This window comes from Prionailurus viverrinus, chromosome C1 (assembly GCF_022837055.1).
Source record: "Prionailurus viverrinus isolate Anna chromosome C1, UM_Priviv_1.0, whole genome shotgun sequence".
NCBI lineage: Eukaryota > Metazoa > Chordata > Mammalia > Carnivora > Felidae > Prionailurus > Prionailurus viverrinus.
In genome coordinates this window covers 109,831,301-109,856,397 of record NC_062568.1, presented here as the reverse complement: position 1 = coordinate 109,856,397, position 25,097 = coordinate 109,831,301, and the positions used below count along the sequence as shown (strand labels likewise).

The following is a 25,097-nucleotide window of genomic DNA, read 5'->3' as shown; positions in this document are numbered from 1 at the left end:
TGTCTTGTGATCACAGGGGAGACAAGGGGACCAAGTGTTCTATTATGGCCTCTAGCAGGTCTATTAAGTTTCAAACTCAGAGGGGTACCTGGTTGGCTGGTTGGTTAAGCGGCTCAGGTCACGATCTCCCAGTTTGTGAGAACCCCACATCGGGCTCTGCACTGGCAGTGTGGCGCCTGCTTGGGATTCTCTCTGCACACCCCCTCACCCCCGACCCCCCCACACACCGTCTCTCTCTCTCTCCAAATAAATAAATAAATAAACTTAGAAAGGTTCAAACTCGGATAACAGTTTTCACTTCCTGGTGCACACATGGCACCAGGAGGTGTTAATGTTACCCAAAACTGTTGTCTGATTTGTTTTTCCTTCTCAAAGTGCCTTCTCAGTTTGGGGGATACTTTACACTTCTTCTGCCTTCGAACAATCATGAAGTAGTTCTTTTTTTTCCCCCTTTGCCTCATCATGATTACAGAGTGATTTTGTCTGATGTTGGTGCTCTGTGAAATTTTTTCGTTTTAACAGGTGAACATCACAGCCCAGGTGTTTTCAGTCAGGCCAGCTCTAAGCGGACAGCAGTGAAGAGACATTTTTTCTTTCTCAATAGCAACTCTAGCAAATATAAAACAACAATGAAGCAATGCTTTCAAAACTCTGAGGACAAATAAGTTCAACCTAAAATTCTCTATTTAGCAAAATATCAATTAGCAGATATAATATAGGATATGGATATAATAGACCTTTTCAGACATACAATGTCTCAAAGAGTTTGGTTCTCAAGCAACTTCTCTACAGCATGTGAAGATAGCCTGGTTCATCTGAGGGTTTTAATGTATACTTATAAAGCAGGTGGTTCCTTTGTTATAAAAGTAATAAAGCCATGCTTGTTGACTTTATGGAAAAATAAAATTGTTTATTAAAAACAATCAAGTTAGTACATGTTTAGCCTTTGGGAACTGGGGGGGGGAGCTAGTAGAGGTGATGAGAATTTTTTAATGTATCTTTCTATAATCCCTTGATTTTCTGTTGTCACGCACACACACACACAATTCCTCTAGGAGGAAAAGATAAAAGACAAGTTCTGCTCCCAACTGCACGTGACTGTTCTCAAGTCTGCAATCTGATCACTCACTATAAAGGGCATATTAGACACTCAGGAGATGCCTCTTTATGTTCCCACCTGTTACGGATTTAATGTTTCTGTCCTTCCCAAATCCGTATGTTCAAGCCCTAACCCCCAATGTGATGGTATTAGGAGGTGAAACCCTCAGGAGGTAATTAGGTTTAGATGAGGTCATGAGGGTGGTGCCCCATGATGGGATTAGTAGCCTTATACAAACAGGAAGTCTCCAGACCCTCCTCTCTCTGCCCTCTGAAATACACTGAGACGGTGGCCATCCGTAAGCCTCAAAGAGGGACCTTACCAAGAACTGAATCTGCTACCACTTTAATTTTTGACTTTTCAGCCTCCAGAACTGTGAGAAACACATGTCTGTGGTTTAAGTCACCATATCTATTGGTATTTTGTTATAGCAGCCTGAGCTAGGACACCATGCAAAACCTCGGAAAGGATCACAATAAAACTTTATAAATCTATTTGAGAATGTGTTCCCTGTTTCTGTTTCCTCTGAGAAGTTCCCTTTAGCTATTCACCTCAGCTCACCAAACGAGGTTTTAAAACAAGTGTCACATACCAGCAAAGACAGAACAATTCCACAAGATCAATAGAATGGCCACCATTATTAAATTCCCCCAAATAAAGTCCTGAGAATGCAGTGTCTCCTCTTGCTGCCACAAGAGAAAATTTTAAAGATCCATTATCTAGGGGTGCCTGGGTGGCTCAGTCGGTTAAGTGTCTGCTCTTGGTTTTGGTTCAGGTCATAATCTCAGTGTTTGTGAGTTCAAGCCTGGCATCGGGCTCTGTACTGACAGTGCACTGACAGTCAGTGCAGAGCCTCTTGGGTGTCTCTCTCTGCCTCTCCCCTGCTCTGTCTCTCTCTCAAAAATAAATAAATAAATAAATAAATAAATAAATAAATAAATAGATCCATTATCTAAAGTCTTAGTCTGATGAACATTTCAAACATGTCCCCTTTCCAATTTGTATTTGGCTCAGGACCAACCATGAAGATCCCTCTCTGAAGCATGAGTTCTTGGTTCCTCTTCAGCAGCATAAGCCTGGGCTTCCTGTCACAGGAACACTGGGAACCGCTCCTCTACAGTCCTGTGAATCCAACCTTGTGAACCACTTTCCCAGGATCCCCAGGTGGCAAGAAAACAAAAGAGACTGTCACAGTACTAGCCCCTCACCTACCAGACTTAGGGATGTGTGAGACCAACAAGCAGTAACATTCCCCAAGCCAAAGTGATGGATTTGTGCTGCTATCAAATGTCAGATGGGGTTGCCAAGAAAAGAGTGTTCTCTTAGAAGGTGGGAATATAACTAGGTACAACTTCTGTGGAAGGCAATCTGTCAAGAAGTAGCAACATGAGAAATGGCAAATACTTTGATCCGGAAAGTCCACCTCCAGGAATCTCTTTTAGGGAAATCCATGCATAAGTGATGTTCTCTGAACAGTGATATTTGCATCATGATGTTCTCTGAAGAAGTTTTTATTAGAATAAACATTAAACCAATGTCCTGTCCAGCAATTAGGGAATGTTTACATCTACACTAGCCCATCCATACCATGAAAAGATATGCAGTTGTTTCAAAGAACGAGGCCAATAAGGAAAATGGTGAGGAAGTGCCACCGAAAAGAGTTACAGCAGCTAATGTTTAATAAACATTTATTCAGTGGTCAAATGGTTCATGTGTATATCTCTATAACATTTAAATTAACCCATAAGGAAAGTCCTCCTATTTGTCCCCTCTTATAGACAAAGAAATTGAGGCACAGAAAATTCCATAATTTGTTCAAAGCCATGGTGAAGGAATCAAAATTTCCATTCAGAACTTGAGGCTTCATGGCAAGCAGTTTTGTTGTTCCCAGTTCTGGGAATTTTCAAGTTTCCAGGATGTGCAGTTGTAAAAACCCAGTTTGGGAAAGGACTCGGCAGTGGCTCAGGGGTAAGGCCTACACGTGAGCTATTGAAAAAAATGCCTTTGCTGAAAAATTTCTTCTTTTAGGCAATTTCATGGGACTAGAGTCTTCGGGCAGCATGCTCTGGAGCCTGATTTAAAGTGGACAGAAGTCCAGACGACTCTCAGGGTAAATAAGGTCACTAACAGGTAACCTAAAGTTGCAAGTAGCTAGTAAAAGAGACCGTCCCTGGGTGGGCTCGAACCACCAACCTTTCGGTTAACAGCCGAACGCGCTAACCGATTGCGCCACAGAGACACGGAAACTCCACTTCCTAAACTCATTTCCTGATCCCAGAAATTGCTTCTCAACCTCTGGCTGGATATGTCTTCACATTCCCCTACTCGGGAAACTGGAGGCGTGGGAGATACTGAGGCCAACAGTCGTGTCGCTGGGCACGTCTGAACACCGATACCGGCCCAGATTCACGGGGGGAACTCGGAGAGCCCAACGCCAGATCCACGGCGTCCCCGCCGGCTCCTCGCCTCCTCAACAGCCGCCTGTCTCCAGGTGTCGCCCGCAGCCTCTCAGGCCGAAGTCATCCAGCTTCCAATTGTTAGCTCAGAACTACTCGGGGCGCTCACAGTGAGTCCCCGCGACACCAGGCGGACGCGCGTGGGGACACTACATTACCCCTTTGCCCCCACCTCGCTGCCCGCCCGCGACGCCGCTAAGATGGGGACTCAACGCGGCAGGACCTGGCCTGGGCTCGCGATGCACCCCGTGCCCCAGGGCAGAGCCGGGCACCTAGGAGCCACTCACTCCGCACTAGGGTCCGACTGAGCTGGCCGCCCGGGACCGCCACGCGGCCTCAGTCCGCGGCTGGGGCGGAGGGGGTTGAACTGGAAAAGCCGAAGAAGAGACGGAGCGGGCGCGGGGCAGCCCGGCGACCGGCCCGGGAGAGCGCGCGAACACTCTGGCCGCTAAAGAAAAAGGCCAACAGAAAACTGAAAATGCCGATGTTCCTCCATTTCGATCACCTGCCCCTGGCCTTCTCTCTGCCGGCCACCGCTCGGACCGCAACTGCGTGCGGTTGGTGCTCTCGATTCCGAAAGATACATAGTCCGCTTGTAAGTGCTTGGTTTGAAGACCGCAGCGCCGTGAGATGTCACCCTTTGGCCCTAGCGACCCCCGAGTGCAGGCCTCGGTGCAGGTGGGAGGCCCACAATCCCTGCTCACAGCAGGAAAGAAGGAAACGCTACAAACCGTCCCCCCGGGGGGACCCGGTCCTGCCCCGGCCCGGAGCCGGCCGCGCACCCCTCCTCCTCGCCCCCGTGCCCTGCCGAGGAATGTAGACGAAAGTGACCGACCGTTTGTATTCCTCGTAGGTGCACTGCCTGAGGCTACCGTAGGAGAGGCTGATAAAGAATTCTGAAGAACAGGGCGTCCGTGTGGGCTTAATATTAAGACTGGAGTAAACTGAGTGATGCTCACTGTGTTCTAAGAGTAGGACGAAGACAGCTGTAGCTTTAATTCCACGTCAGTAGAGCTGAAATTCGCTATAGCTTGGTAGCCATTTTCAGGCTATCCGCAAGCGTGTACTCAGATATTTTTTCTTTATAAAGTAGCTAATAATATTCTCTTTATCAATATGCGTGTTCCTTTCTGTCGTATTTCCCCAACCACGGACAAAGAAGAGGCGAACAAGCAGGGCGGGGGCACAGAAAGCGCACTTGGCGTCACGGAAACTTACACTTGTGCCTAAAGAACTTGGAGAAAAGTGCCCACGACGGTTGTCGAAAGTTGGAAAATTCCAGTAACAGGAATAAGGAGGTGAGGGTCCGTGGTGAGTCCCGTGGAGACCCCGTGGGGTGAATCATCCCGGACGTTCTTTCCACCGAAGTCTGGGGTTCCGTCTGGGCGCAAACTAGCACTGAGAGTGGCGGTTCTAAACCGCCCCGCGGAGGGCGGAGTTGCTCCCTCAGCCCGACCGCATCCCCGAGCAGCACTTTCTATCCATTACCCAGGTCCCTCCTCGAGCTCAGAAGTAGGAAGTTCAAAGGCCTGGGTTGTGACTTAGTGCGAATCAGCTGCCGGCCTGAGGAAATCTATTAAACTCTCTACAGACCTATTTCCTAATAAACATACACGCCGAGGTTGTCTTCGGTCTCGGCTCAGATATTTTACATTTGGGCAACGATTCCAAGCTGCTAGAGGGAAAAGAAGCGCATCTACTTCGCGTCATCTAGCTCGCTCAGTTTGTAGCGCTCACGACTTCTAATTTCAGGGTCTTGAGCCTCTCCCAGCTTCCAGTGCATTTTATTTGGCGGTCTTCGCATTGGGTACCCTCCGTGGCCGGTGCTATGCGGTTCCCGTGGTGGCCACGAGAGGGCGCGTGGTCCCTTCCCCTGGGAACTCGGCTCCCAGGAACCACTACTTTTTTTTTCAGTTTGGATGGTAAAGAATAATGATGCCCTGTCGATTCACTGTCTCTGAGACTGGCAGAAACCCAGTATTTCTCTCTTTCTTTTTTTTTTTTTACCACCCCAACTCTAGTATCGTCTTGAGTCGGGGCATGGGGGGTTGGTTGCCGTATATTCAGCTGCCCAGCTCAGGTGCTACCTCATTCTCTCTGCTGCTACCAAACTATGGGAAAAGGCACAAAGGCAACAGGATTTGAAAGTAACTGACTTCCTTTGTAATTTCAAATGTTTTATTCTACGCATTAAAAGACTTATTCCAAGAATGGTGCATAGGTTTCCACAGATCACCAAAGGAGTCCTCAGTAGAAAAGCGGTTTAAAATCTGCATGCTTGGGAGAAAAGACTCCGTGATTCCAGAAACGTGGGGGGGGGGGGGGTGGAATGGGAAGGAAGATTCAGAAGGAAGAGCTACAAAATTGGGTGGAGGGGAGGAAAGAGATGGATTCTGGGGGCTGGTCCCCACTAAGGACAGTTTGTCTGGACCTCCCATCCCAACATTTTGTCTTTCAAAGCAGCCTCTCTTCCAACTGGCTGATTCTGGGAAATTCTAGCATTTTCTACTAGGTGTACTAGGCCTACACTATGTTCCCTCTACCAGGACCAGATCCAGCACCTTACAGTTGGCCTTTTGCTAATCCTCTCTTTTATGGTCCTACGAAAGTCTGTAGGCGAGGCAAAACTTTATTTCTACCCTCTTGGGGACTCCAAATGGGTCTGACATAAGCAGATTAATAGGAGAAAAGCACACTGATATTTACATATACAATGGGAAGGTCCAACAGGAAAATGAAAATTCAAAGAAGTGAGTACGCCTACGTGTTTCTGTACTAGGTTGAACAAAGGAGAGCAAAATATATGGCAAGATTAAAGGGAGACACGAGTTATTTTAACAACGTCTTTCCATGTTTCTCTGGGTCCTGACTTCCTGTCTCAGATGACAAGAATGTTTCTTTCCTTCTGGTCTGGGGAGGGCACCTTTCACATGAGTTTTCTCTCCTGCTTTCAGGAAGGAATGGGGAGGTCAGAGTGCTTATGTTGCACCTGCTGTTTCCCAAGTGCCTTTGGCTCAAAATAATCCTTATGTTGAAGTGGCAGATTTGGGAATGGCATATCCTGCCACTCTTCAAGTTAAAGCATGGGAATATGCTCAGAGAACAGGATACTTAGTCCAGATCTCCTTCCGGTGCTGTGGGGTCATCATGCTGACAGTGAGTCCAGCAGTCTCAGATCATTCTTATTATTTGTTAATAAAGTAAAAAGAAAACCCTTGGGCTAGGTCATTTGTAAACATGGAAAATAGTATTAAAATTATTTAGAAATCAGTAATCTATGTAAAATCCTTCATTCTATCTTTTGTAATTTTTTAAAGCACTTCTTTAAATTTTATTTTTTTTAAGTAATCTCTACAACCAACATGGGGCTCAAACTGATGACCTCAAGATCAAGAGTCACAAGCTCTACTGACTGAGCCAGCCAGGCACCCCTAAAATCCTTCATTTTATTTTTAAGATTTTATTTTTAAGTAATTTCTACATCCAACATGGGGCTCGAACTTACCACCTGGAGATCAATAGTCTCCTACTCCACCAACTGAGCCAGCCAGGCGCCGCTAAAATCCTTCATTTTACAGTCACTGGCAAGAATTCAGTACTTGCACCTACAACTATAACACAGTAATATCACCAGATTAGTCTTCTTGCTTTAAACAACCATAATAATGGACAAAATATGTGAAACACCTGTTTATAGACACTGGACAGAAGTAGGGCAAGACTATGATTCCCTGAGAAAGGGTTCGGGAAATGATCTGATCCCAGCAAGGTGGAATCTCAGCAGAACACAGTCTTCACACTGAGCTGAGAAGGTAGAGATCAAAATTAGGGCAGCTGAATCATCAGAGCAGAGCACCAGAAGATGCCAGTTTTTAGAAGTCCATGTTGGGTCCCCAGTGGGTCATTTGGTGAGTGTAGGGCAGCTCAAGTACAGAGAGCTATTATCCAAGGCTTAACAGATTACAGATGCTACAAGATGGAAGACAGAATAGATCCTAGAGATCAGTGCTGTCAACACTGGAATTCAGGCCTTGTTAACAACTTAACAACTCTACCACTTTGAGCATTCAGCTGATACTCCAGAAATGCTCTGTTTTAGGTGTGAAAACCACACCCTAGTGTAAGGCTTACTCTTGACTCTCCCTAGCAAATATTAAAGCCAAGCCCTGATAAGATTAACAGAGGAGACAGGGTTTCAAGGTTGAGTCATATCAAGTTAGAGAACTTTGGAAACACCCTGGACTCTCCAAAGATCCACCTAAATAAAACAAAGCCAGTCCTACACAAGTTCAACGTCATAGGCTAATAATCAAATTGCTTGGTAGAACAAATTATACTCTCTGGAAGAAGATACCAGAATCTGGAGTCTCTAAAATGTATCTTTCAAAGTGTGCTGAAGCAATAAAAAAAATACTAGACATACAAAGAAACAAAGGATGAAGCCCATTTAACTCATACTTTAAAAAAATAGCAGTCAAGAGAAACCAACTCCCAGATGTCCCAATAGTAGATTTAGCAGACTTGAAAATGCATACACAATGTATACATTATATATTTTACATATATTTTTATATATAAATAATATATATGAAAAGCAAAAGGAATATACAATGTCAATGAGTGCTCTGTGCTCTAACAGAGAATCTCACAAAAAGTGAAAATCATAAAAAAGAATCAAATAGAAGTTCTAGGACCCACAAACAAGGAAAGATACAGATTATGCATGGTTTCAGCGACATGGGTTCCACTCACCATGGCGAATGGTAACCAGCACTACCGAGGGCCCAACAGCCAATACCAAAGAACAACTCAGCTCCTGATATAATACCAGTCCCCGGTAGGAAAGAAGGGAAGGTATCAGCCAGGCTGGTGGGTCACAGGTTGATCACACAGGACCTTTACATCATGGGAGAGGCACTGGAATAGATACATTTATTATGGTTTTGCCTTCTCTGCCTGCAGTGGTTCTGCTTAAAACAATCATCTGTGTGTACTTTCAATGCCTCTTCCATATCCTGGAATTCCACACAGCATTGCTTCTGACCAAGAACTCATGTGACAGTTGCTGCCCCCGCCCCCGGCTCACTCGCCAAATTTGCTCTGAAGTAAGTAGCCTGATGGAACGGAATGTGCTTTTGAAGATTGTTTCGCTGCCACCTGGATGACAAGACAATGCCTTGAGAATCTGGATATTTCACACATATACACTATATCAGCAACCAGTATATGGTGCTGTTTCTCCCAGGTCTGGGAATCAAGTGGTCAAAATGGGAGTGGCGGATACACTAGTAAACGTTTTGCTTCCCTCTCACCTCTGTAATTATGGGCCCTGGAAGTCTCAGCTCCTGAGAGAAATGCTCTCAGCAACAAATGCCATAATGGCTGTGTTAAAGTGTACGTTGAGACTGCTCCCGGGCCATTTGGGGCTCCTCACGACAGAGAAGGAACAAATAGAAAGTTCCTGAGTGGGATGACTGATCCTGACAAGAGAAAACTGGAGTGCCACTACACAAAGAAGCAAGTAGAGTACTTGAGAATGAGGAAAGCCCTCAGAAAACCGAAAGCCTTTAGAAGACCTCTTGGAACTCAGTACACTCTGATTAAAAGTCAAGGATGGAGAGTATTATGCTAAGTGAAATAAGTCATACAGACCTGAGAAACTTAGAAAACCATGGGGGAGAAAAAGGAAAAAAAAAAAAAAGAGGTTAGAGAGGGAGGGAGCCAAAACATAAGAGCCTCTTAAAAACTGAGAACAAACTGAGGGTTGATTGGGGATGGGTAATGATGGTATTGAGCAGGGGACCTGTTGGGATGAGCACTGGGTGTTGTATGGAAATCAACTTAACAAATTTCACACTTAAAAAAGTAGTAAAAGTAAAAATTCAGGTCAAAAAAAATAAATCAGTTAAAACTACAACAAACCAGTATATATAAACCAAAGCAAGTGACCTGAGCATATTCCAAAAAAAAACTGTGATAAAGTTAAAACCGGCGAGAACACTCACCGGCGAGAACACTCACAGCAACCCTATATCCGCCACCCAAACCACTGAAAAAAAATCTCGAAGCAAAACTTACTGAAACATCCCCCATTACGTGCCTAGAAAACACCGTATACTGCGGAACCCCATATTGCGCAACTCAAGCCAAAAGCCCACAAGGACGTAGTAAACCTGCTTTTCATAACACAAAACTCAGGGGAGAGCGCGAACGCAGTCCCCCACTACCACAAATTATGCAGTCGAGTTTCCCACATTTGGGGAAATCGCAGGGGTCAGCACATCCCGAGTGCAATGGATAAGCCTCGCCCTGGGAAAACCACCTGCCTGATCATGGTATCTCCCCTGCCAGGTAAGTATGACTTCCGCCCCCTCCGCCCCACTACACCCTCTCACGCCTGACACTCTCAACACACGGTCACTTCCGTCCACACAACCCCGAGCCTCCCTAAGACTTTGCCACACGCAGCACACGCACTTGCAACCACAAGTCCTGGAATGGCTCCCACAGCACGCGAGATCATATGCTATTTAAGCGGCAGTTGCCGAAACATCAGCCCCTGCGCTCCCTTATTTACATAGCACACGCCCTATCCGTGACGTCACGGGAACGCTCCTTTCCCTCCCGCCCACGTCCCGCCCTTGCCCTCTCCTCCTTTCTCCCCTGACACACAGCCCGTCAATGGGGGCGGGGCGCGAGCAGAGACAAGGGCCTGTCCCTCTTTTCCCGCAGGGGCAGAGGTCGTGGGTTTTGAAACCTTGGGCTTGTGGGAAATCTGTCTGGCAGGCTGCTGACGCCAGTACACCTTTCTTCAAACAATGCTTTCTGGGTGGAGAGTGCAACGGTTAGGATTACAAAAGAGCTGTGTATATACACTGAGTATATCTAGTAAAACTCATTAAGCTTCACAACGGGTGGCGAAACCTGTTCCATTCTTGAAGGTTCAGTTTCATTCATGGAACATTTCATTCCTCTCACTGTCAACCTTTAGGTGTGGGAGAGTGTTTTGAATTTTCTTTTTCTAGTCTTTTTCTGGAACACATGTTATTCTGTAAGCAGAAAGGGCTAAGGGTCCCCAGAAGAAGAAAGCCTAGACGTAGCTTTCGTGACACAAGAGAAGTCATTTTAGGCCCTCGGTTTTCCGTGATCTATGATGCCCTACAGGCTCTACTTGCGTAAGCACACTTCTTAAAAACCTTCCTAGAAGGCGTCAGAATTAAAAAGAAATGCCAGATTTTCAGTAGTTAAGGATTTTAAAGGAATGAATAAAAAAGAGTGCAAAAACTAACCGTCTCTACCAGGCTACGAAGTAGCCTAACCATATCAGAGACAATAAAACTCCCACTACTATTTCAAAAGTAAGACCCTGCATCCCCCCCCCTTTTTTTTTGAAGGGTGGGTGCACATGAGCAGGGGAGAAGCAAAGAGAGAGGTTGAGAGAATCTGAAGCAGGCTCAGCGCTGTCAGCACAGAGCACGGATTCAGAGCTTGATCCCACAAACTGTGAGATCATGACCTGAGCTGAAATCAAGATGCTTAACTGACTGAGTCACCCAGGTGTCCCAAGACACTGCATTCCTTACCAGAGATAGGGAACCCAAGGCCCCATCCAGCAGAACCCCCTTGCCCTTGCCAGACAATTACATCTCCTTCCCCCTTGCCCTTGCCAGACAATTACATCTCCTTCATTAAAATGTTAAAGTCTTCACTAATGTAACATTAGATGCACTTAGGAGGCTTGGTTTTTAAGTACGCCCGCATAACTTTATGCCTGCCTTTACAGGCAATGACAAAACTCTGAATATTCATCCTAACCCTAAATAGAACCGGGAACTACCTTACCCCTGCTCAGGTAGTCAAGGCTTTGGAAGTTCTCTCCGGTGATCTCCTTATTGGCTGTAAATAAAGTTTGGGTGACAATTCCACCGGGTGTAGTCTCTACCTGGAACTCACCAAGGAGGGAAGTTACACTACGGTTCATGTTTGGACCTCCTGAACTCATCCACTTTCCTGAACTAAATGTCTGTTTTTATTTCCTTGTTCTTACTTTGGTTTCTGGGAAATGTTCTTGACATCATCCTCCAACTCTAATGGAAGTAATCTGTGGTATCAAAGATGTTAAACAAAAACATCATGACCTGTAAGTGCCAAAGAAAGGATCAACAGAAGCTACAGAGAACCACGAAGAGGTAACTGAGGGTGGTACCAATGCCTTAAATTTTTATCACATCTCTCAGTGTAATTGAGTTTGATCAAAAGAACAGGAATTTGACGTGGCACCTTGACTGACTCTTGATTTCTGTTGAGGTCATCATCTCACGGTTCATGAGTTCGAGCCCTCATTGGGCCCTCTGCTGACAACACAGAGCCTGCTTGGGATTTTCGCTCTCTCCTTCTTTCTGCCCCTCCCCCAACTCATGTTCTCTGTTTCTGTCTTCTCTCTCTCTCAAAATAAAAAACTTTAAAAAATACTTAAAAAAAAAAAAAAAAGATGGTAATTGTTAAAAAGAAAACCACAGGCCCAGAATGTCATCACTTAAGGTAAGGCCCCCAGGTCAGTAAATGAGGTCTTAATACCTAACCTAGCTGCACTTTCACCCCACCCCAGAATGTAATCTTTAACCAGTCAACTCAGAGTTTCCTGGTCAATACCAGGAAATTTACTGATAGACCCCTTCTCCCTGTAGGAGGGCAACCTTGCCTAAACAATACATTCTTTGGGGCACCTGGGTGGCTCAGTCCGACTTCAGCTCAGGTCATGATCTCACAGTTCGTGAGTTCCTCTGTGCTCACAGCTCAGAGCCTGGGGCCTGGTTCAGATTCTGTGTCTCCCTCTCTCTCTGCCCCTCCCCTGCACATGCTCTGTCCCTCTCTCTGTCTTAAAAGTACATAAAACATTAAAAAAAATTTTAAGAAAAAAAACCCCAATACATTCCTTGTTCACCAATTCCCTCCTCCTCCTCTCCTCTTCCCAATTTCTTCTATAATGCCCTCTCTCCCCCTTTAAAAACTTTTGTTTAAACTCAATGGAGCTCCCCTTGACTTGCGAGATGGAAAGCCGCCCCTATTTGTGAATTGTTTAATAATAAAGTTAATTGGATCTTCAAATGTACTTGATTGAATTTAGTTTTTAAACAGGTATTAAAGTTTGCCTTATAAAATGAGTCAGCAAATGTTTCTTTGTCTATTTTCTGAAAGATACTGTAGAGAATTGGTATCATTTCCTTAAATGTTTGGTACAATTCACCAGTGAAACTATTGAAGTCTGGTTTTGTTTTCAGAAGCTTATTAATTATGGATTCAATTTAGGCCTATTTAGATGGCCAATTTCTCCTTGTGTGAGTTTTGATAAATTGTGTCTTTCAACGATTTGGTTCATTTCATCTAAGTTATCAGATTTGTGAGCAGTTGTTCGTTATAGTCCTTTATTATAAAATTTTAAAAATTTTTTAATGTTTATTTGTGAGAGAGAGAGAGAGAGAGAGAGAGACAGACAGACAGACAGACAGACAGAGTGTGAGTGGGGGAGGAGCAGAGAGAGAGGGAGACACAGAATCTGAAGCAGGCTTAGGCTTGAGCTGTCAGCACAGAGCCCGATGTGGGGCTCAAACCGCATCTGTTATAAGGACCTGCACTAGCTGTGAAGCATTTTAGTGTTATTTGCAAGTTGACTTAGATTAGTTGTAAATGTATATTGCAAACTAGAGAGCAGTCACCAAAAATTTTAAAAAAGAAACAACGGAAACATCGTCCATGGCATGATGTGGCAATAGAGATAGGCAAACTATCATTGGAAACTCCTAGTCAAGCACTTACAAAAGGCAGGGACTTGGGGCATCATGTATACTATACCTTTGAACATTTTTGTCACATTAACGAGTGTAATGAGCGGCTCACTCCGTCATCGAACTGAAGTGGTATATAAGAAATAGGGTCCAAGTAGGCCCTGAATGTGCAAGGAAGCCACATGAAGAAGTGTCACACACGCCTGCAGTCCCCATTCCTGCTACACTCCCTTCTCTCTCACAGCCTGTGCCTAGGGTGTCATGGGGACTTCCCTACAGTTACCATAGAAAGGGAAACCTGGGGCCTGGTTCACAGATGGTTCTGCATGATATACAGGCTCCACCTAAAAGTGGACAGCTGGAGCCCTGCACCTGCTTTCCAGGACAGCCCTGAAGGACAGCGGTGAAGGGCAACCGCTCCGGTGTGCAGAGCTTTGAGTAGTATACGTGGCTGTTCATTTTACTAGACATGTTTGGAAAGTTGGTGACAAGGAAGCCTTGGAAAGAAGTATGTGGACAGACCTCTCAGATGGAGTGAAAACACTCCATCTTTGGGTAAATTATGCTTACCCAAAGGTGACCTCCTCAGAGGATGATTTTAATAACCATGTGGATAAGGTGACCTGTTTTGCAGATACCAGTCGGCCTCTCCCCAGCCAGCCTGTCATCACCCAATGGGTGCATGAACGAAGTGGCCATGCTGACCTGGCTGGAGTTTATGCACAGGTTCAGCAACATGGACCTCTACTCACCAAGGCTGACCTTGACAGTTGCTGCTGAGCGTCCCAATCTTCCAGGAGCACAGACCAACACTGAGTCACCAGTACAGCACCATCGCCCAGGGTGATCAGCCAATTACCAAAAGGCAGATTGATCACATTGGGCCATTTCCATCATGGATGGCATACTCCTTTGTTCTTACTGGAATAGACACTTACTCTGAACACAGATTTGCCTTCCCTGCACACAATGTTGGCCAAACCCACCATCCAAGCACTTATAGAATGCCTTACCCAGCCTTGTATGATTCCACACAGCACTGTTTCTGGTTATGACCTGAACTGTGCCCCCTGTCCCCTGCCCCCAACCACCAAATTCATATGTTGACGCCTGACTCCCAACATGACTGTTTGGAGATAGGGTCTTTAAGGAGGTAACTAAGGTTATATGAGGTCGGGTCGGGTCCTAACCCAATAGGACTGGTGTCCTTATAAGAAGAGGAAGAGACAGAACTGGCTTTGTGTGAGTTGTGTGTGTGTCTGTGTACACGCGCGCACACACACACACACACACACACACACACACACACAGGTGCAGCTCAGGAAGAGTCTTCACCAAAAACCAGCCCTGCTTGCACCATGATCTTGGACTTCTAGCTTCCAGAACTGTACTAAAATAAATGTTTGTTATTTATACCATCTGTCTATGGTATTTTGTTATGGCAACCCAAGAAAACTAATACACTTCTTTTTTTTTAATTGTTTATTTATTTTTGAGAGAGAGAGAGAGAGTGCTGTGAGCACAAAGCCCAGCACAGGGCTTGAACCCACAAACCGTGAGATCATGATCTGAGCCAAAGTCAGATGCTTAACTGACTGAGCCACTCAGGTGCCCAAAACTAATGCACTTTTCATCACGGAACTCACTTCACAGAATTTATAGAGTGCAGCACTGGCTGTGGGATTCACTAGTCTTACCATGATCCCCACCATTCTGAAGCAGCCGGCTTGAGACACCAGTGGAACGGCCTTCTGAAGACTCAGTTATAGTGCCAACTGGGTTGCAAAACCTTGAAGGGCTGAGCAAGATTCTCCAGGAGGCTGTACATGTTCTGAATTGGCATCCAGTATGCGGTGCTGTTTCTCCCATAGCCAGGATCCATGGGTCCAGCATCAAAGGGTAGAAATAGGAGTGTTACCACTATTGCCCTTCATCACCCCAGCAAAACTGCTTCTTGTCCCCGCAACCGTGTGCTCTATTGTTTGACCTACAGTCTTTTCTGTGTGGCCATGCTTTCCAGCTCAGGTCTGCTTTTCTAATAGCACAAGCGATATCAGCAGCCTTGCTAACACTTAGCCCCATCACCAGGCAAGCATCACAGGATTTGACAGATAAAGAATCATAGGACTGTCCCTGTTTGGTGTTACGGACTGAACTGTGCTCCATACTCTCACCCTGAATCCTTATGTTGAAGCCCTACCCCTCAAAGTGACTGTATTTGGGGGTAAGGCCTTTGAGGGGGTAATTATGGTTAAATGAGGCAATAAGAACTGGGCTCTGATCCAATAGGACTGGTGTCTATTTAAGAGGAGGAAAAGATACCAGAGATCTCTCAATGCACAAAGAAAAGGCCATTGGAGGACACGGCGAAAATGCAGCCTTCTCCAAATGCCAGAAAGAGGTCTCATTAGAAGCCAATTCAGGGGCACCTGGGTGGCTCAGTTGGTTGAGCGTCTGACTCTTGATATCAGCTCAGGTCATGATCTCAGGGTCGTGGGATTCAGCCCTGCCTTGGGCTCTGCACTGAGTGTGGAGCCTGCTTGACGCCTACTTGGGATTCTCTTTCTGCCCTTCCCCCATTCACGCTGTCTCAAAATAAATAAACACTAAAAAATAAATAAATAAACGAAGCCACCTGGGTACCTGGGTGGCTCAGTTGGTTAAGCCTCTGGTTTCAGCTCAGGTCATGATCTCATGGTTCATGAGATGGAGCCGTGCATTGGGCTCTGTGCGGACAGTGCAGAGCCTGCTTGGGATTCTCTCTCTTTTTCTCCCTCTCCCTCTCTCTCTTGGTCCCTCCCCCACTCGCTCGTTCTCTCAGAATAAATCAATAAACTTTTTAAAAAAGAAGCCAACTCTGGTCTTCTGGCTTCCAAAACTGTGAGGAAAATAAATGCCTGTTGTTTAAGCCCCCCAACCTGTGGTATTTTGTTACTGCAGCCTGAACTGACTAATGTACCTAGGAATCAGGTTGCGTTCACTAATCTGACTAGATAATGGCAAGTGAAAGTATGTCTAGGAACAGGCACTATCAAATTTAATGGAATGAGTATCATGTCTTTTATGTTGACATTGCCTCCCTTAGTGACATGGGCCTGGGCCCACAAAATCAGGCAAAATGAAAAATAATTGGAAAGTAGAACATACCAAGCTTCAGTATTGCTTCCTCTCATCACCTTCAGATCCTAGAACCGTTTCAGTGAAGTCTGCACTTCACGCACCCTCAGATTCTGTCTGAGTACACAGTCATTTAAACAACTAAGCCAGTTTTTCCAAATTTCACTTCACTCGCTTAGAAAAACAAGGATTTCAATTCCCTATTCCCATTTTCATTGAGACCACCGTTCTGAGGGTGATAAAGATGTGGTGTGTCCATGTAACGTTATGTCTCTTTGTCTTTTTCCCATGCCCAGAGTGTCATTTTCATTCTGCTAGTCCTGATGTGGACCATAAACTTGGAATCCCAGCAACGCTTAACTGCCTCTGGAAAATCTGACCTAATATCACCCCAGTCTCCAACTTGTACGAAGGCAAGTATGGTAATTAAGGAGAAAGAGCCCCATTAAAAAAACTCAACTATGGCTGTGGATGATAATTATAAGTTTCAACTGGCCTGTAGGAAGGTTTCTGTTCAGCACTAAATATACAGGCCTATGTTATACAGGGATCTCCAAGGTGCTCATTATCCCCACCTAATGAGCCTCATTAGAAGCTCATGAGGCCTCATGAGAAGCTGTCATCAGTTAAAGAAATTTATGTGGTTGTACTGAGGGCAAATTAGTCCAGATGCAGATGAAAAGGTAAAGGTTTCACAAAACAAGTGTAATCCACATGGGCTTAAGATATAGAGTTGTAAGAGAAAGCTGTTGCCACTCAGACAAGAAGATAAAGCTGGATGATCTACAAAATCATGCCTGGTTTGAGCCTGCCAGAGACCTAAGTTGCAAGATCACCGAGTAAACTGAAGTCCAAAGCGTAGTAACCTCTCAGAGGAGGGACATACACACGGACCCTGTCATCTCTGGCAGATACTGAAAAGGAAAGATGGCAGCCATAAAAGTTGTGAAGGGGAAAGTCACTGAAATTTTAACCACGTCTTAAAGGCCAAGTGTGGGCTATCATGACGTTTTACAATCTCAGAGGCTCCTATGTTAAGCAGGTTTTTGCTACTTTTCAGGTGTTTTCCTCAGGCCTCCACCAAGGGTTCATCCCTCCACCCCCCTCCAAAAAAAAAGTGGGGGCAGAGCAAGAGACTCTAGGCTGCCTCAGTGGCACAGGCATGCAGATCGTGATCAGCTACTATTGGCACAAAACCTGATCACTTCGTCATTTGAAACAAAAGTCACTTACCATTGATGCTGGAGCAAGCAACCCCACCAACCCTTGGTTCCAGGTATAGACCAGCTCCAATAAAGAGGCGGCAGGGGCTGGGGCAAGGAGATAAGGAGAAAGAGAGGAAGAGGGGAGAGAGGTGAGGTGCAGCAGTAGAGTGGGAGGAGGACAGAAGAGGCCGGAGGAGCTGGTGGAGGAGGAGGAGGGGGACTTACATTCTCCAGCAGTTCTGATCACTGGCCCCCAACACGACAGCCTCCCCCCAACCTTGCCACACATCCTGCCTCTGACCTTGGGCTCTCACACCCCACAAAGGACAGTCTCTCTGCCCTCTCAATTTCCAACCTCATTTGTTTCTCTCCTTGCTCCTAGTCAGAGCCTGGGGCTCCAGGTTTCCTGGCCCTTCTGTGATCTCCCAACATCCTTTCAACCAATTTCTTTCCTTTTGAAATCAGCCAGAGTCTATTTCTGCTTCTTGCAGTCATAAACCTTGACTCCTTTTAAAGTTCTCCTGGAGGAATGCTTTGTGCTGTTACTGCTCAACCTTTTCATTTTCCAGAAGGAAGTTCTGTCTTCTCAAACTTTGAGGGGAAAATCTTCCTCTTCATAACAAGAGTAGCCCCCTTTGCCTCCTTCCTCAATTCAACCCTCATCCAGTCTCTAGGAACAAAATACATCTTCCAGAGCACTGGGCATCTTTCTGACTCTGTGGTTTAGCCAGCCACTTTTTCCTTTCGATGTCAATTTTTTTCTGTTCTGTGTTTTGGGGTGAGGGAAGAAATGGCTTCGGGATAAAATAAAAGAGGTAAAGGGGAAATGAAATACACAGATTGTTATTTTGAGATGTAATGTGGATTTATATCCATTACACATGTAAATATTTAGTGTGGTGGTATTTTGTGTACATAAGTACTGTGCGTAAGTACTGTGGGTACACATTCCCTGTGGCCCAGTCAGGAGTGCTCTTTGGGCACCTTGATACATCTTCGATTTTTTTTAAAAGCGTGCAGTTTCCAGATCATGATATATTGAGAAATTGGAATGAAACGGACTTGGTCAAACTCTCCAAGAACCATCTGTGACTGTATAGGAGTCAGAGCCCTGCCTTATGGCCTCGATGGTATGTGGTCGATTTTAAGTCACGGCAGATGAGTTTGGTTTGATGTGCCTGAGTGTTTTAGGTCAATGTTAAAGCATGGTGGATTACTTCACGTTGTAGCTCTAACAGGTATAGAAATAGAAGAAAAACTTAACAACAAAACCCAGAAGTGTATGAAAAATTAAAGGAAAATTCCCCTGCTTCCCAATACCACTCCACTGTTGACACATCTTTATGGATTACATGTAGGAGTCAGCGGTGGCTTTGGTGCGTGATGGATGCTATGTGGTCAAGGACCCAGGAAGACCCAAGTCTTGCTCTGACAATCCCCTGCCCTCTCTGGGCAATGGGAAAAGGGTGGAGGCAAGGAAAACGAAAATCACTATACTATGTGCAAAACTTTCACCTCTGGACAGGAAACTCTGGGTAAACGGTGGCAGAATATGTGGTTTATGAGCTCTTCCCTCACCAAAGGCCCAGGGAGCGTTTACCTTATTTTCTGAGGTGCAAGTGACAGGACAGAATTGCAGAGAGACAGCAAGAGAGCTGACTACTCTCGAAGGTCAACTATACTCTAGTCTTGGGTCAGTAGAAGAAATACCTTGGGATTATCAGTGGGAATATGGACGCTAAAGCATAATTTACACATCTCTAGTGAGGGATAGCACATTACTCTCTGTAGCGGTTCCATGGTGTAATGGTGAGCACTCTGGACTCTGAATCCAGCGATCCGAGTTCAAATCTCGGTGGGACCTTTCCCTTTAACTGGGACAGGGTAGTTTTTTTTACTCTTCGAGTGGGACGCAGTTTCCGACCGGGAGATCCTGCTCTGTGTCCAGGAAAGAAGTCCCGCGGGCCCCGCGCCACCCTGGGCGCCTCGCAGCCGCGTCCCCCGCGCTCCGCCGCCACCGCCTCCTCGGGATTCGGGGACCCACGAGCCGGGTTCCCAGAGCAGCGCGCTCCGCACGGACACTGCAGCCACGGAGGCGAGGGGCGAGGGGCGGGGGGCGGGGAGGGGGGAGGCAGGCCAGCACCGCCCCTCGTCGGGCTCACCCTCAGGCCTCAGGGTGAAAGCCACGGGCTGCGGCCACTGAACCCTGCACCGCGACGCACGTCACGCGGCGCGTCCCGTAATTGCACACTTTGTCTCTGAGTCAGTTTGTGATATGAGAGAGTGTTCTGGTTTTGAGGTCGATGGTTCACAGACCTAAACTGGAAGTATTACCGGGGTGTTTTTGAAGCAAGGAATTGAATTCCTATTCTCCATTGATTGAGCTGATCAGATGAGCTGATAAACTCCCAGATCGGCCCAGCCCAGGAGATTACGGCTGGTCAGAGAGCAGTACTTCCCTGTCCCTGGAGGGCCCACAGCCACTGAAAAGTATCACGGCTGTAACTTAAATAAAATCAGTTCTCATCACATCCACTCTTAACGCAGTGTTGCGCCCCAATACCAGTCAATGACTGTACGAACAGTGCCCTGTCTCAGGCATAGTCAACCACTGAATCCTTTCAACAGGCCCACCTCATATCACTGTCCTCATTTTCCATGTAAGAAAACTGAGATCCGGAAAGATTAAGCAACCTGTCCACTCAGCCAGTGAGTGGGATTGGAAAGCAGGAATTTGGACTGAAGACATCCTGGCTCCAGAAGATAGGCTGAGAACCACAATGTTTATACTCCTCCTCCTTTTAAAAACCGCTAAAAATGCTGGACAAGAAATTTAAGTCTATATAAATTCTTTTGAAAAAACACCTAGGAGGAACCATGCAACACGCATCAAACTATCCGAACATCCTTATGACCCCACTGCCTCCCGCAAACCCTTCTTATGCCCACAAGTGCTCCCTCAAACTCTCCAACTTAAACACACTTCCTGCCAGAACCAGGTTTTCCCTCCCTCCCCTTTATGTTTTCCTCTCACCTACCCACACTTCTTTCATATCTATTCTGTTCTTTCACTTCCAGGACATTCATTTTTTAAGTTTAAAACTATGAAAAATAGGGGCGCCTGGCTGGCTTAGTCCATAGAGCATGCGACTCTTGGTCTCAGGGTCTTGAGATCAAGCCCCACCTCGGGCATCAAACAAACAAACAAACAGAAGAAGATAAGCATTCATCCTTATGCCACCACCTGGAATTAACTACTTCTAACATCTTTACATATTTTTCTTCAAATCTATTTTTAAGTTGTTCTACATTTTTTGCAAAAGCTATACATGGTAAAATTACACAAATGGTAAAATGCAAATGATGTACAAAATACGTGTATGTAAAATTTTGAAACAGCTTAAAATAAAAAATAATTTTGTATGCATTAGGTAATTACTAATGGAGTCATATTTGATAAATCTATAGGGAGGATATATTTACAAATATTCTTGTATAAAAAACTGAGCTCTTATACAGCCTATTTTTATTTGAAAGTATTGAGTTTAATAGGGCATGAATTTCACGGAAGAAAAAGATACAAAACAAATATGGAGGGATTGTTCACTACATGAGTGATAGTTTTCTAAGAGAACTTTCCAAGGCTAATACTAATTAATTGCACTTCAGACACTAAAATTGGAATGATTTGTTTTTAAAACCAAAAGTCTTAAGGTGTAATTTGTAAATAATACAATGGATCCATTTCAAGTTTGATGAGTTTTGACAAGTTGGATGCACCCAGGCAACCACTACCCTGTTCAAGAGCAAAGAACATTTCTATTGCTCCAAAATGTCTTCTTGTGCCCGTTTGCAGCCAATCCCCCACACCACCTCCTGTCCCAGGCAACCAATGATCTAGTTTTCTCACTATGGCTTAGTTTTGCCTGTTCTAGACACTGACATGGATGGAACCACAGAGTATGTGTGGGAGGCCGGGCCCCGGTGCCAGGCTGAGACCGGGTCGAGCAACGGTTCCCTGTTGACTCAGCCAACCCGGTGGTTCCCTCTCCCATTCCCCCACTTTCAAGGGCATATGAAAGCCTTGTCAAGGCTGAGAAAGTTAATTCCTGAAGCCTGTGGTCTGCAGGTGTTGGCAGTAATGTTACCTCCCCTTTTTCTACCCCGAGTCAAATAGAAACAAACATGGGAACTGTGTTTTGCTAGCAATCTATCAACAAGGTCTTGTGACCCGTTCAGAAAGTTCACAAGGTACACAGAACTAAATGTTTTGGCTGGCAGTGGTCATGTGAAACCTGTTTATTCTTAGAATGACCTGATCCATAAGAGTCTTATATTATAAAAGATTGTGTACAGCAACAATAAAGCCATCACTTGGGTCCTCAGCCCATGGGACCCTCCTGTTCCCAAACTGTCTTCTCTTCTCTCTTTTTTTCTTACATTCCCCTACCCTCGGGACCCTGATCTCGGTGTTTGTTGCACCGGTCGCAACAAGTATGTATTCTTTTTATCACTCAGCATGCTGTTTTTGAGGTTCATCTTTATTGTTGCCACATATCAGGAATCTGTTCCATTCCATTGAAGAGTAGTATATTTTTGAATGAATATACCACAATTATAGCCACTCATCTTTTTTTCCAAAAATTCTTTTAACATTTATTTCTTTTTGAGAGAGAGAGACTGAGTGCAAGCAGGGAAGGGGCCGAGACAGAGGGAGACGCCGAATGTTCCGATTCGGAAGAACATCCATTCTGCTCATCTGCTCTGCTCAGAGCCGGATGTGGGGGGCTTGAACTTAGGAACTGCGAGATCATGACCTGAGCCAAAGTCAGACACTTAACTGACTGAGCCACCCAGGCACCCCCCCATCCATTCAGCTCTTGATGGGCATTTGATATGTTTCCAGTTTGGGGGACTGCTAAAACAAAGTTGCTATAAACAAGTCCCTTGGTGGGCACATGTTCTATAAATTCCATTTAAAATTTTTAATTTTTTAATACTAATTTATTTCGTGAATGGATGTTACACTCACAAATACAAGATTCACTCAAATGTTACAAAAAGTGTGAAGCAGAAGTCTATACACTTTACACTTCGTAATTAAGGGTTAAAAAGCTTATCTTGGGTAGTTTCCTATTAGGACGTATTTACTATAAACTGTACACTATGCTAGGTGTGCTATTAGGTTATCTCACGTAATCTATGCAATAATTTCTCTATGAGTTGCTTAGTATTATTATTTTTGTATTATTCTTGCAAAATTGGGCTAGCAATAGAAGGGGTTGGTTGAATGTCAAACAAAAGGCAAGTGGTGGAGCCAGGACTGGAAGGGAGACCTCCCAGAGGTGGTGCTCCCCACCACAGACTGAACCGAACTTCGTAATAACCTCGGTGTTTGATAGGCTTGGCAACCAGTATCCAAGCACTGGTATCAGTCATTGCTGTCTGCTCAGAAACTCCTCCGTCAGGGAGCAGAACAGTGCTGACAACGGAGACGGGGGAAATCTGTTAAACACTCTAGAAACCCAAGTTTTCTCATCAGTAAGGCACTGCAAGTTGACTTCAGTCTTGGTTCAGATATTTTGTATTTGTTTATCCCACTGTGGAGAGAAATTCAGGGCTCTTTCATCAAACTAAGTCAGTCTGCGGGACCTACGACTTCTACTTTCAGTGTCCTCAATACTCGAGACGCATTCCAGTGTACTTTTTTAGTCTTCTTTGGACCTGCCCTTGTTTGTATACAACCCCTTCCCCAACTCTACTCCCTACCTCCAACTCAACTCCTGCTCCTAGTCTCTCCAGTGGTCTCAGCAGCTTCTGAATGCTGTTCCTGAGGTAGCCACCAGGGAGGCTTGATGGTTCTTCCCGCCATGGCCCTGCCGTTTGTTTTTGGTCAAGTAGTTTCTATTTGCCAGGACAACTGTGGATCAGAAGTGAGCAAGTTAAGAAGACATCCTGGGAATTGGCAAAATGTGCACGACTGTCAACACTGGACCTGGCTGGTTTTAAACCAGAGTTGGATATACCACCGCAACTGCATTTTCAGACAGGGAACATCTAAAATTACTTGAGAGCTTAAAAAAAAAAAAGTTACTTACAATTCTTGCTGCCCTCTTATTAAGGAAGCTTCCTAATTTTGCCACACTACTGAAGAGTGCCAGGTGCAAACTGGAGGCTGAGAGAGAGCTAGTGTTTTCGTGTCTATAAAAGGTATCAAGAAAGGGCCTGAGAAAAGAGATGGAAGGAAGGGAAAACCAAAGCCAGAAATAGAAAAAGCTGCTTTGGGGTGGGAAGGATGAGTGCGTGGTGTCTTTGGAATTGGCTAGTAACGGCTTTAAGGCGTAAAAAAGCAAGACAGACACCAAACAGGCAAACTAACGCTTAAAAAATGAAGTCTTAGGCAAGGTTAGGTATTTAAAGAGTAGGACGCAGCAAGGCCGCCTAGTTGCAGCCTCTCACAAGAGGAGAAAGTGGTCACCTTTGACTCCCAAGACTCTCTAGTGTAGGTTTCTGGTTGGATCACAATGCTTCCGGCCAAGATTCAGGTCTGACTGCGGTTCAGATTTGCAGGGAATATAACACGTGTAAACTTCAGAGCTGCTTTCTCGCGTAGCCTAAACATGTTACGAACGGAAACGAATCTGGACCACGGTACAGGCAGTTTCTCCCTAGCTTTCGGAAATGTGTGCACCATGGCCTTGGCCTACCCAGCACGAACCACCCGCAAAGAGTTCCTTTAAGCCTGTACACTAAAGAAAGCACCTACGAAAAAACACTCCCGTTTGCACACCACCACACAGAACAACACATCCTTTTCTATCTTTACTACCAAGAAAAGCCAGGGGAAAGCGCGAACGCAGTCCCCCACTACCACAAATTATGCAGTCGAGTTTCCCACATTTGGGGAAATCGCAGGGGTCAGCACATCCCGAGTGCAATGGATAAGCCTCGCCCTGGGAAAACCACCTGCCTGATCATGGTATCTCCCCTGCCAGGTAAGTATGACTTCCGCCCCCTCCGCCCCACTACACCCTCTCACGCCTGACACTCTCAACACACGGTCACTTCCGTCCACACAACCCCGAGCCTCCCTAAGACTTTGCCACACGCAGCACACGCACTTGCAACCAACAGTCCTGGAATGGCTCCCACAGCACGCGAGATCATACGCTATTTAAGCCGTAGTTACCCAAACAGCAGCCCCTGCGCTCCCCTATTTACATAGCACACGCCCTATCCGTGACGTCACGGGAACGCGCCTTCCCTCCAGCCCATGCCTCGCCCTTGTCCCCTCCTCAATATAGCCAGCCAACCCTCAGGAGGGTGAAATTGGCTTGTCCCTCTTTTCCTCCAAGTGCCCGCCTGCTGGGGCAGAGGGTGTGAGTTTTGAACCTCCAGCCGGCGGGGAACCTGTCTGGGAGGCTGCTGGCGCCTG

The 25,097-nt window shown here is 45.6% G+C and overlaps 1 long non-coding RNA gene and 4 other non-coding genes across 5 annotated transcripts; 2 read left to right on the top strand and 3 right to left on the bottom strand.

Moving 5' to 3' along the window:
* Positions 1-3,264: 3,264 nt before the first annotated feature.
* Positions 3,265-3,338, bottom strand: TRNAN-GUU (transfer RNA asparagine (anticodon GUU)). Its single transcript has one exon. It is a non-coding gene; the product is annotated as a tRNA-Asn (tRNA).
* A 42-nt stretch (positions 3,339-3,380) lies between these two features.
* On the top strand, positions 3,381-11,900 carry LOC125173050 (uncharacterized). Its single transcript, XR_007154911.1, has 3 exons — positions 3,381-4,853; positions 11,653-11,744; positions 11,863-11,900. It is a non-coding gene; the product is annotated as an uncharacterized LOC125173050 (long non-coding RNA).
* Positions 9,751-9,914, bottom strand: LOC125174310 (U1 spliceosomal RNA). The gene has a single exon (XR_007155420.1). It is a non-coding gene; the product is annotated as a U1 spliceosomal RNA (small nuclear RNA).
* A 7,554-nt stretch (positions 11,901-19,454) lies between the features above and the next one.
* Positions 19,455-19,526, top strand: TRNAQ-CUG (transfer RNA glutamine (anticodon CUG)). Its single transcript has one exon. It is a non-coding gene; the product is annotated as a tRNA-Gln (tRNA).
* A 4,975-nt stretch (positions 19,527-24,501) lies between these two features.
* Positions 24,502-24,665, bottom strand: LOC125174309 (U1 spliceosomal RNA). The gene has a single exon (XR_007155419.1). It is a non-coding gene; the product is annotated as a U1 spliceosomal RNA (small nuclear RNA).
* Between the last annotated feature and the right edge of the window lie 432 nt (positions 24,666-25,097).